This window comes from Trichosurus vulpecula, chromosome 6 (assembly GCF_011100635.1).
Source record: "Trichosurus vulpecula isolate mTriVul1 chromosome 6, mTriVul1.pri, whole genome shotgun sequence".
Classification (NCBI taxonomy): Eukaryota; Metazoa; Chordata; class Mammalia; order Diprotodontia; family Phalangeridae; genus Trichosurus; species Trichosurus vulpecula.
In genome coordinates, this window is record NC_050578.1 from 11,601,829 (window position 1) to 11,610,026 (window position 8,198).

Here is an 8,198-nt window from a genome sequence, read left to right on the forward strand (position 1 = left end):
GGTCAGGAAGACCTGTATATCTCTGACACATACCGGCTGTATGACCCCACTGGGCAAACAATTTAAAGGTCTCCCTCTTGTGCCCTAGGAGATTTTCTAAAACAATGTTACAGAATAGGTGCTCTCCTATATCTGTAGAGGGAGTTTCCTCACCTAGAATTCTCCATAACAAATAAATCATCTGGTCAGATAATGATAACAACAACAACAACAAAAAGAACAAAAACAGTAGCAGCAGCAACAACAATGATAAAACAGGAAGACCAACCTTCAAGACAACATTTAACACTGTAATGATTACTCTTTGCATCCATTATATCAATCACATACACTCAACACATGCATACACAAAAAAAAATGAGACTGCCCAACATATTGTTAGCTATTTAAACATTGAATATCATTTTATATTTATCCATCCCTCTAAAGGGCAATTCATTTCTCCAAAATAAATCACTCTTAACAAGCTCATGGACCTCTGGAAAGGACAAATTCTCCCAGTCTATTTTATCTATGTAGAAGTCCCGCTATTTTGCACATGTAGGTTGAGGTCGTCCAGATAGATCTGTCTAGATGTGGTTCTCATATTGGCAAGAATAAATGTATCTAGAGTCTCCTCCTCCAACTGTTCTATAAAGAAAACTGATTCTTGACAAGAGGGAAAGCATGAGGTTAAGGGCAGATGCTGGGCACTCTGCTTTATATGTAGAGAGAGGTGTCAGGCTAGGAAAATACATACATATATACATGTATGTATATATATATATGTGTGTGTATATATATATATATATATATATATATATATATATATATATATAATGTCTATCTCTCTACCCCATTAAATATTGTTAGGGGATATAATTTTTAGATTCAAGCTCTATACCTGATCACGTCACGTCCCTTAATAGGAAAGAAGCATCCAAAAAGCTCCATATCTAAAGTTTGACCCCCTTCTCACCAAATACCAATTTCACAATAAACACATAAAACAAATACCAAATAAATATATATTATCCAAACAGATAACAAACAAAAATCAGAGGAAGTTAAGTAGGAGAATCTATACCAGGCACTACCAAGTGAATGAGCTATCCCATTGGAGAAACTCAGCTAAACCAAGAGACATATTCTCAGATTTAACCCAACAAAAAACTTCTTGAAGTCCCCAGTGTAGTAAACTAGGAATAGGGACATGATAAGAGACTGCCAGCATCTCTACATATTGGCTTCTTTACAGTCTTTCTCTCTATTTAGGGACCTGATGAGAGGCTGGAATAGTGTAGATGGAAGCCAATAGACTAGGATGTCTCTTCTCTCTAATTGTTATCGACTTCACTCCCACACAGATAAGAAACTTTAAGTAATTAATTTAATCTCCACCAAAAATGTGATCATTATGCAAATGGCTTTGGAAGTATGGATTACATTTGAAGATTTTGAAAATTTTTGATCAGTATAACAATTATGAACAAAAGGCGTAAATAGATGTTATAGTAGGGAAAAGATTCTGGAGAAAGGTTTATAAAAATATATATTCAGTGATACAACAAACCCCTTGTGTACTGTTATAAGCATGTTAGGGGCACTGACTTGAGATATTTAACTAAGAATGTGATTATTTAAAAAAGTGTTAATCTGAAATACTCAGACATCTTAAGAGAAGGGCTACAGAGTCTACAATGGAAAACTAGAAACAATGTTTCTTTGTGTCTTCATATCTCCTTATAGTACAAACAAAACCATAGTTCAGATGCCATCATAACCATATCACCTTATGATAGCTTTGATGCAATCCCTTTTGCTCATAGAGATGTTTTCTGGTTGGTTGTTGCCCTTTGTTCTCAAAGAGGACCAAAATGACATCACCATGCTAGAGTCAAGTTTTAGTGTGTCTGACTGTGGCTGACCAGACCAATATGAGCTCAGAATGCTCTACCATAGGTCAGGCACAAATAGTCCATATGAACATTTGAGATGTTTTCTCTAAATTTGTGCACCCTGTGCTTCTTCTGAACTATTTCGGTTCTGCTTTGCTCATAGAGCACAGCACCTTCTCTGATGTGGTCATGCCATGCGAAGTGGTCCTGTGTCAGTGTCTCCCATATCATACAATGAATTCCAAAGTTTTTAAGAGAGACCTTGAGAGTATCCTTATATCACTTCTTCTGACCACTATGTGAACACTTGCTCTGTCTGATTTCTCCATTAGTCTTTTTGGCAAGCATATGTTTTGCATTTGAACAACATGGCAAGCCCATCAGAGTTGCACCCTCTAAAGCAGGGTTTGAATGCTTGGCCATGTAGTTTGAGAAAGGACCTCAGTGTCTGGTACCTTATCTTGCCAGGTGATCTTCGGAATCTTCCTAAGACAATTCAAATAGAAGGGATTCAGTTTCCTGGCATGGCGCTGGTACGCTGTCCAAATTTTGAAGGCATACAACAATGAGGTCAGCACAAAAGCTCTGCAGACCTTCAGTTTGTAGTCAGTCTAAATGCATCAACCTCATTATCAGTGTGTGCATCCCTGGAAAGTACACTATCAAGGTAAGTGAAATTATCCACAGCATTCAAAATTTCTCCATTTGCGTAATGGATGGTTCCACCTATGGATGGCGTGGTGGTGGCTGATGGAGCACCTGGATTTTGTTGGTATTAATTGTTAGGCCAAAATTAGCACAAGAAGCAGAAAACTGATTAGTATTTTGTTGCATCTCAGCTTCATTCAGAGGCTTCATTGAGCACACAATCATCTGCAAACAGAAAATCATTCCAAGAGCAGAACAGAGGTCTGTGCACAACATTTGTAGATCTGACTAAGGCCTTTGAAACTGCTTGTCATGAGGAGAATTATGTCAAAATTTGGTTGCCTAGAGAAAGTTCATTAATATTTTATGTCAATTTTATGACAGCATGCTTTCCTTTGTTCTGGAAAATGGACAATGTTCTCTTGCTTTCCCAGTCAGCAATGGAGTGAAACAAGGCTGTGTGCTTGCCCCCATGCTTTTTAGCATTATGTTTTCATCCATGCTGTCAAATGCTTTCAATGATGATCAACATGACATCACAGTCAGCTAAAGCACTGATGGTAAATTCTTCAACTTGAAAAAAGACTACAAGCCAAGACCAAAGTGGAGGGAGTATTCATGCTCATAGAGATAATAACCAACTAAAATCACAGGTACTTAATGAGTCTACAGCACACTTTAACTCATCTTCCTGGGATATAAATGGAAATTCTCTTATTTCCTTGATATCTTGGAGGATGGATTCCAAAACAAACCTGATAGCTAAGGTTGTCTTTCAAATAATTCCAAATGAAGAGATTTACTTTTGCGGTGCTTAATTTTGATAACATGGTGACTTTGGAGGAATGCAGGTTTTTCAAATGCAAAAGGCAAGTTTTGTAATATTACTTAATATGAAGAGAAGTATAGCAAAGCACAAAATTTCCTGAAGGGAAGGGAAGATTAAGGGTAAAAAATAACAGTTTGATTCTGAATGTGTCAAATTATCACAGTTATGCAAATACAAATGGGGGTGTGTGAATAAAAATGACTCCTACTTTATTAGTGAGGATGTAAAGAATATGGCATCTATTATCAGTTAAAGTATAAAGTCAGTAAAGCAGTGCACTTTTGTTTAAAACATATATTAGCTATGAAAGTGTTTAAAACCTCCTATCTAACCATAGCTTCTCAGGGATCCTGAAGCCAAGAGAAAGACTATAATCCACCACTAATGCTATCAAAGGAATGTAATGCAGCTGATGGAAAATACAGTTGAGCACTCCCAGCAGATGAAGGTGTGAATTTCCCCATACATCATCTTAATGGCAACATTTTCTACAAAGCGACATGGAGCACTCCTTTCATATTTCATGAGTTCTATTTGCCTGACTTCAAAATGCCAAATGTGCCAGTGAACAGGGCTTTAATATTCATGGGTTTCTGAGATGTCTCTGACAGTTGTCAACTAGAGAAATGGCTTCATCAGGAAGGCATTTGACTTATGATTTCTGGCACACACATAAAATCACATACTCATTCACCTATATATTCCACTTGAAATGTGTATTCTTTGCATATTTATCTTTTATGAAAATTACATTCTAATGTAGCCATAAAATCCTTTATGCAGCAGTAAGACATTCTAAAATCTTATTTGGACATGGGCTGCCTGATATTTCAAGTGCCTTTTTGGACCACAACTGTTGGAGTAATAGTAATAGGCACATTTTTTAAAGATATCTAACCAAAGAAAAATTTTATGAATATAAATATATCTTACAAGTTTTGGAAAGTACTAAGTTGCCATACTGTGAATAATTTTTGTGTGGACCTTTGTTTTCGGCAGGGTAGAGAATTCCAGGCATGGAAATTTTCTCCTCCATTTCAGGTCAGCAACTATTGAAAAATAAACTTCATCTCTTGCCATAAATATGTATATGTATGTATATGTACACACAGGCATATTATATGTAAGACGTACACATAGGATATGTGTGTATTAAACTACATAGTTATATAAGACTAATATTCCTAAGAAACTGGCTTATCACTAAATTGACTTCATATGATGACTTTTTTTGCTATGTGGTATTTTATTAAAGATCCTATACTGTGATATGAAGGATTTACAGTTTATACTAGTGATGGAAGTAGCCAGAGAGTTATGATAATATTTTTGGGAACTTTTGACATCAATCTTTGCCAAATTCTCCAAGAACTATTTGGACTTTTTGATTTTATTGATTTTTCCTTATCTACATACCTATTTTAAATTTTGAATATGTGTGTATATAATTCATTATAAAATATATAAAATGCATTATAAAAATTTAATTGGGTAATCATGCATCCCAGACAAAAGAAGTTGCAGGTATAGTAAGTGTATTCTCAAAAAAAATATCCCTTAGAGATCTAAGCTATAAAATTGAATAAAATAACTTACATCTTAAGAATGATGATGTTTTGCCAGGAAATTTGATTCTTGCTGCATAAAAATAAAACTAAATCTAGGATAATGGACAATGTGCTTAATGTTCAAACACCTGGTACACAAAACTTAGAAAGAAAAGTTAAAAGAAATCAGCCTTAATGCATTAGACTAGAGCAGGAGTTCTTGACTGAAGCTTTGTCTTTGAAATTAATTAGAATGAATTTCACTTTAATGAAACAGTACACTGAATTTGTAGCAGACAAATTTACATTAGAACTAGGTTTTAGTAAGATTTTTAAAGTAGAAAATCCATTTGATTTTTTAGACAATGCCTCTTTGGAGTAGAAAAATAACTCCTTTGAAAAGAGAGTAGGATAATATCTGCAAACAGAAGTGACGTCAAATCCATCTGAGAATTCTTTTACTTTAGATTCCGACTTCTAGATGAACTGAAGAAATGTTCTTAGTTATCTAGATGGAATGCTGAGCCGGAAGTCAGAGAATGGTGTGGCGGGGGATGAAGAGGCAGGCTGTTTGAGAGGAGGTGAAGAAACAGCTAATAGCTATTTATATAGTACTCATTATGTTTATATAGTGTTAAGCAAGTATGTGCCAGACTATGTCCTAAGTGCTTTACAATTATGCTCTCTTTTCATCTTCACAACAATTTGGGGGATGGGTAGTTGTTATTATCCACATTTTGCAGATGAAAAAATTGAGGCAAACAGAGGTTACATGACTTGCCCAAGGTCACATAGTAAAGATCTGAGGCCAGATTCTGGTTGGGGGTGGGGGTGGGGGTAGGGATGAATCTCTCTCTCTCTCTCTCTCTCTCTCTCTCTCACACACACACACACACACACACACACACACACACACACACGTATATTTCCCTCTCCACACCCACATACCCCCCACCTTTACCATTACTGCCAAATTATTATTTTCCTAGGCCCTTAATGTTCTCTCAATTCTGCCCCCTATCATGGTACCTCAGTGCCCTTACTTCCATCCCATCATCACCAGCCCTTCTTGTTTGTCTAACATGTTTGAATTTACCTGAATTCGTGTCCTGAATGCTGACACCTGGACCACTATAGTAGGCATGATGACCCCATCAACCTGGGTTTAATAAGGTAGAGGGACCTTTCACTGTAATCATATGGGATTGTAATAAGGGGGGCACCATTTCCCACTCCAGATGCCTAGTAAGGAAATGCCTGAACAGTAGGGTGTCCAGACAGAAGAGAGTGGGTAGGAGGAATAGAAAGTAACTAAAGAAGTTTTCCACAAGGTCTCTTTGACATAACCTCCAACAAGAGCTATGCCTCAGGTTGTCACATGGACTTCTATGAGTATCAATTGAAGAGCCTCAGGAGAGACCTTCCCATTCCCCTCTATCAGTTATTTTGAATGGGTGTGTTGGTAAGTAAAATGGGCTCTTAGCACACAGTTCAACCAAGTGCCCTTGAAGAGTTTGGCTTTTGTTTCCTTTGATTAATTCAGTACATTTATTTGAGTCTTACTAGGTGCTAAGCCCCAGGCCCAAACCCCTATTAGGGGCTAAGCCTATGTGGGTGTGAAGCTCCTAGGGTACTAAGTAGAGGTGCTAACTCAAGAGCCAATCATAGGAGTCTAAGTTCTGGTCATTCAGATGATGTTTGATGACGTCTGAAATGCTATAAGAAGAGAAGAGAGAGCGATTTGCGAGGGGCTCTCACTCTTGGTGGTGCCCGCTGATGCCTCTGGGCAGCTGTAGCTAATAGCCCTCCAGCTCGTAACCCAGATGTTGGGACTTTGTTAAACTCTGGTAACTATGTATTGGGATTTGAATCAGACAAGGTCAGTCTGTTGATGTTTTTACTTTGTTTATATTTTGCTCTGAAGTTCAGGGTGCTGGATTTTTCCCCTGAACCAAGTGAATGATATTTGTATGCTGGATTAAAATAAGCTTGTCAACCCCTTAATGTTGCTCTCCTTCGTAAAGCAGATTAAAACAACCTGGGTTTTTGCAGCATGCTTCCAGCCTTCTTGTTGTTGGGCTTGTATTGGTCTTTCACCCCCACAACAGCTGCTAGCCGAATTGTTGAAACAATGGGCAGGGGGTTTCTCACATAAGCTATACCGAGAAAAATTAAGGAAATCTTTTGGGGTGAGGCAACAGAGGAGAGAGGGAGAAATATATTCTGAAGATTCCTTTCAGGATACTTTTGAAATTCTCAGATCATTATTCTCCTTTTTATATATATATTATCTCCTACAAAATTTTCAACAAATACTATATTGCTATGTTTGATTTGGGAAGAGAAAAAAAAAATATCAGATATGAATCTCTTCATATAAGTTCTTTACAGCTAGAGGATTTTGAACAAAATCAGTAGAAAATAAATTTTATGTGAAAAATGCCCTTTTTAAATTACTTTCATTAGTTAGAGGTCAAATAAAACATTAAAGCTTAAAATCTTGTTAAAGACCCCAGAGAGTACTTCTACATCATAAAAAAAATAAATTTATTTAAATGAAAGAACAAAAATTTAGCCTTCATTTTCTATGAATGAATGTAGGATACTATCCTTCCTGTCATGGAGGTTCACAGATTGTTTATTGAATTGTCTGCCTAAACTTGAATAGTTATTCATCTTTGACCTGGAATTTAGACAGAAATCAATATTATGCAAGTTATTTGACAATATTTCACCAAGGAAGGGTAACTAAGCCTCCAGCTTTCTGACTATACAAACTCTTTAGCTAATTGCTCATTATTAGGAGATAGAATTCTCTGGTTAGCATAATTCTAAAGATGAATGAATATATCTCTAGTTTTAATCAATTATGTATTCACAAGAATCCTATTGCAGACTGGAGGACTTGATGATTTATTTTTCCAAATAAGGATTTTTAACTATGAAAATATTATTCAGAACTAGATTTAGAAAATCAAGGCATAATTTGAAATGAAAGACTTTAAAATGCAGTAAAACCAGAATAGTATTGGTAATTAAAAAAATAGACTACTATAGTAGCAAAATGCTTAGGTCTTTAGTAACATTACAATTTTTCCCTAATATTGTCTTAGCAAAAGTTTATGACTATAAACCACAAAAATCAAGATGATGTGAAACTCAAAGTTTCAAATGAGCAAATCTATACAGAAGAACAATTATTTAAAAGGAACAAAGGATTAAGATGCATCTATGGACATAGTGATTTTTTTTTATTCATGAGACAAAAAATACCCCGTAGAGATAGTATTATGAAAA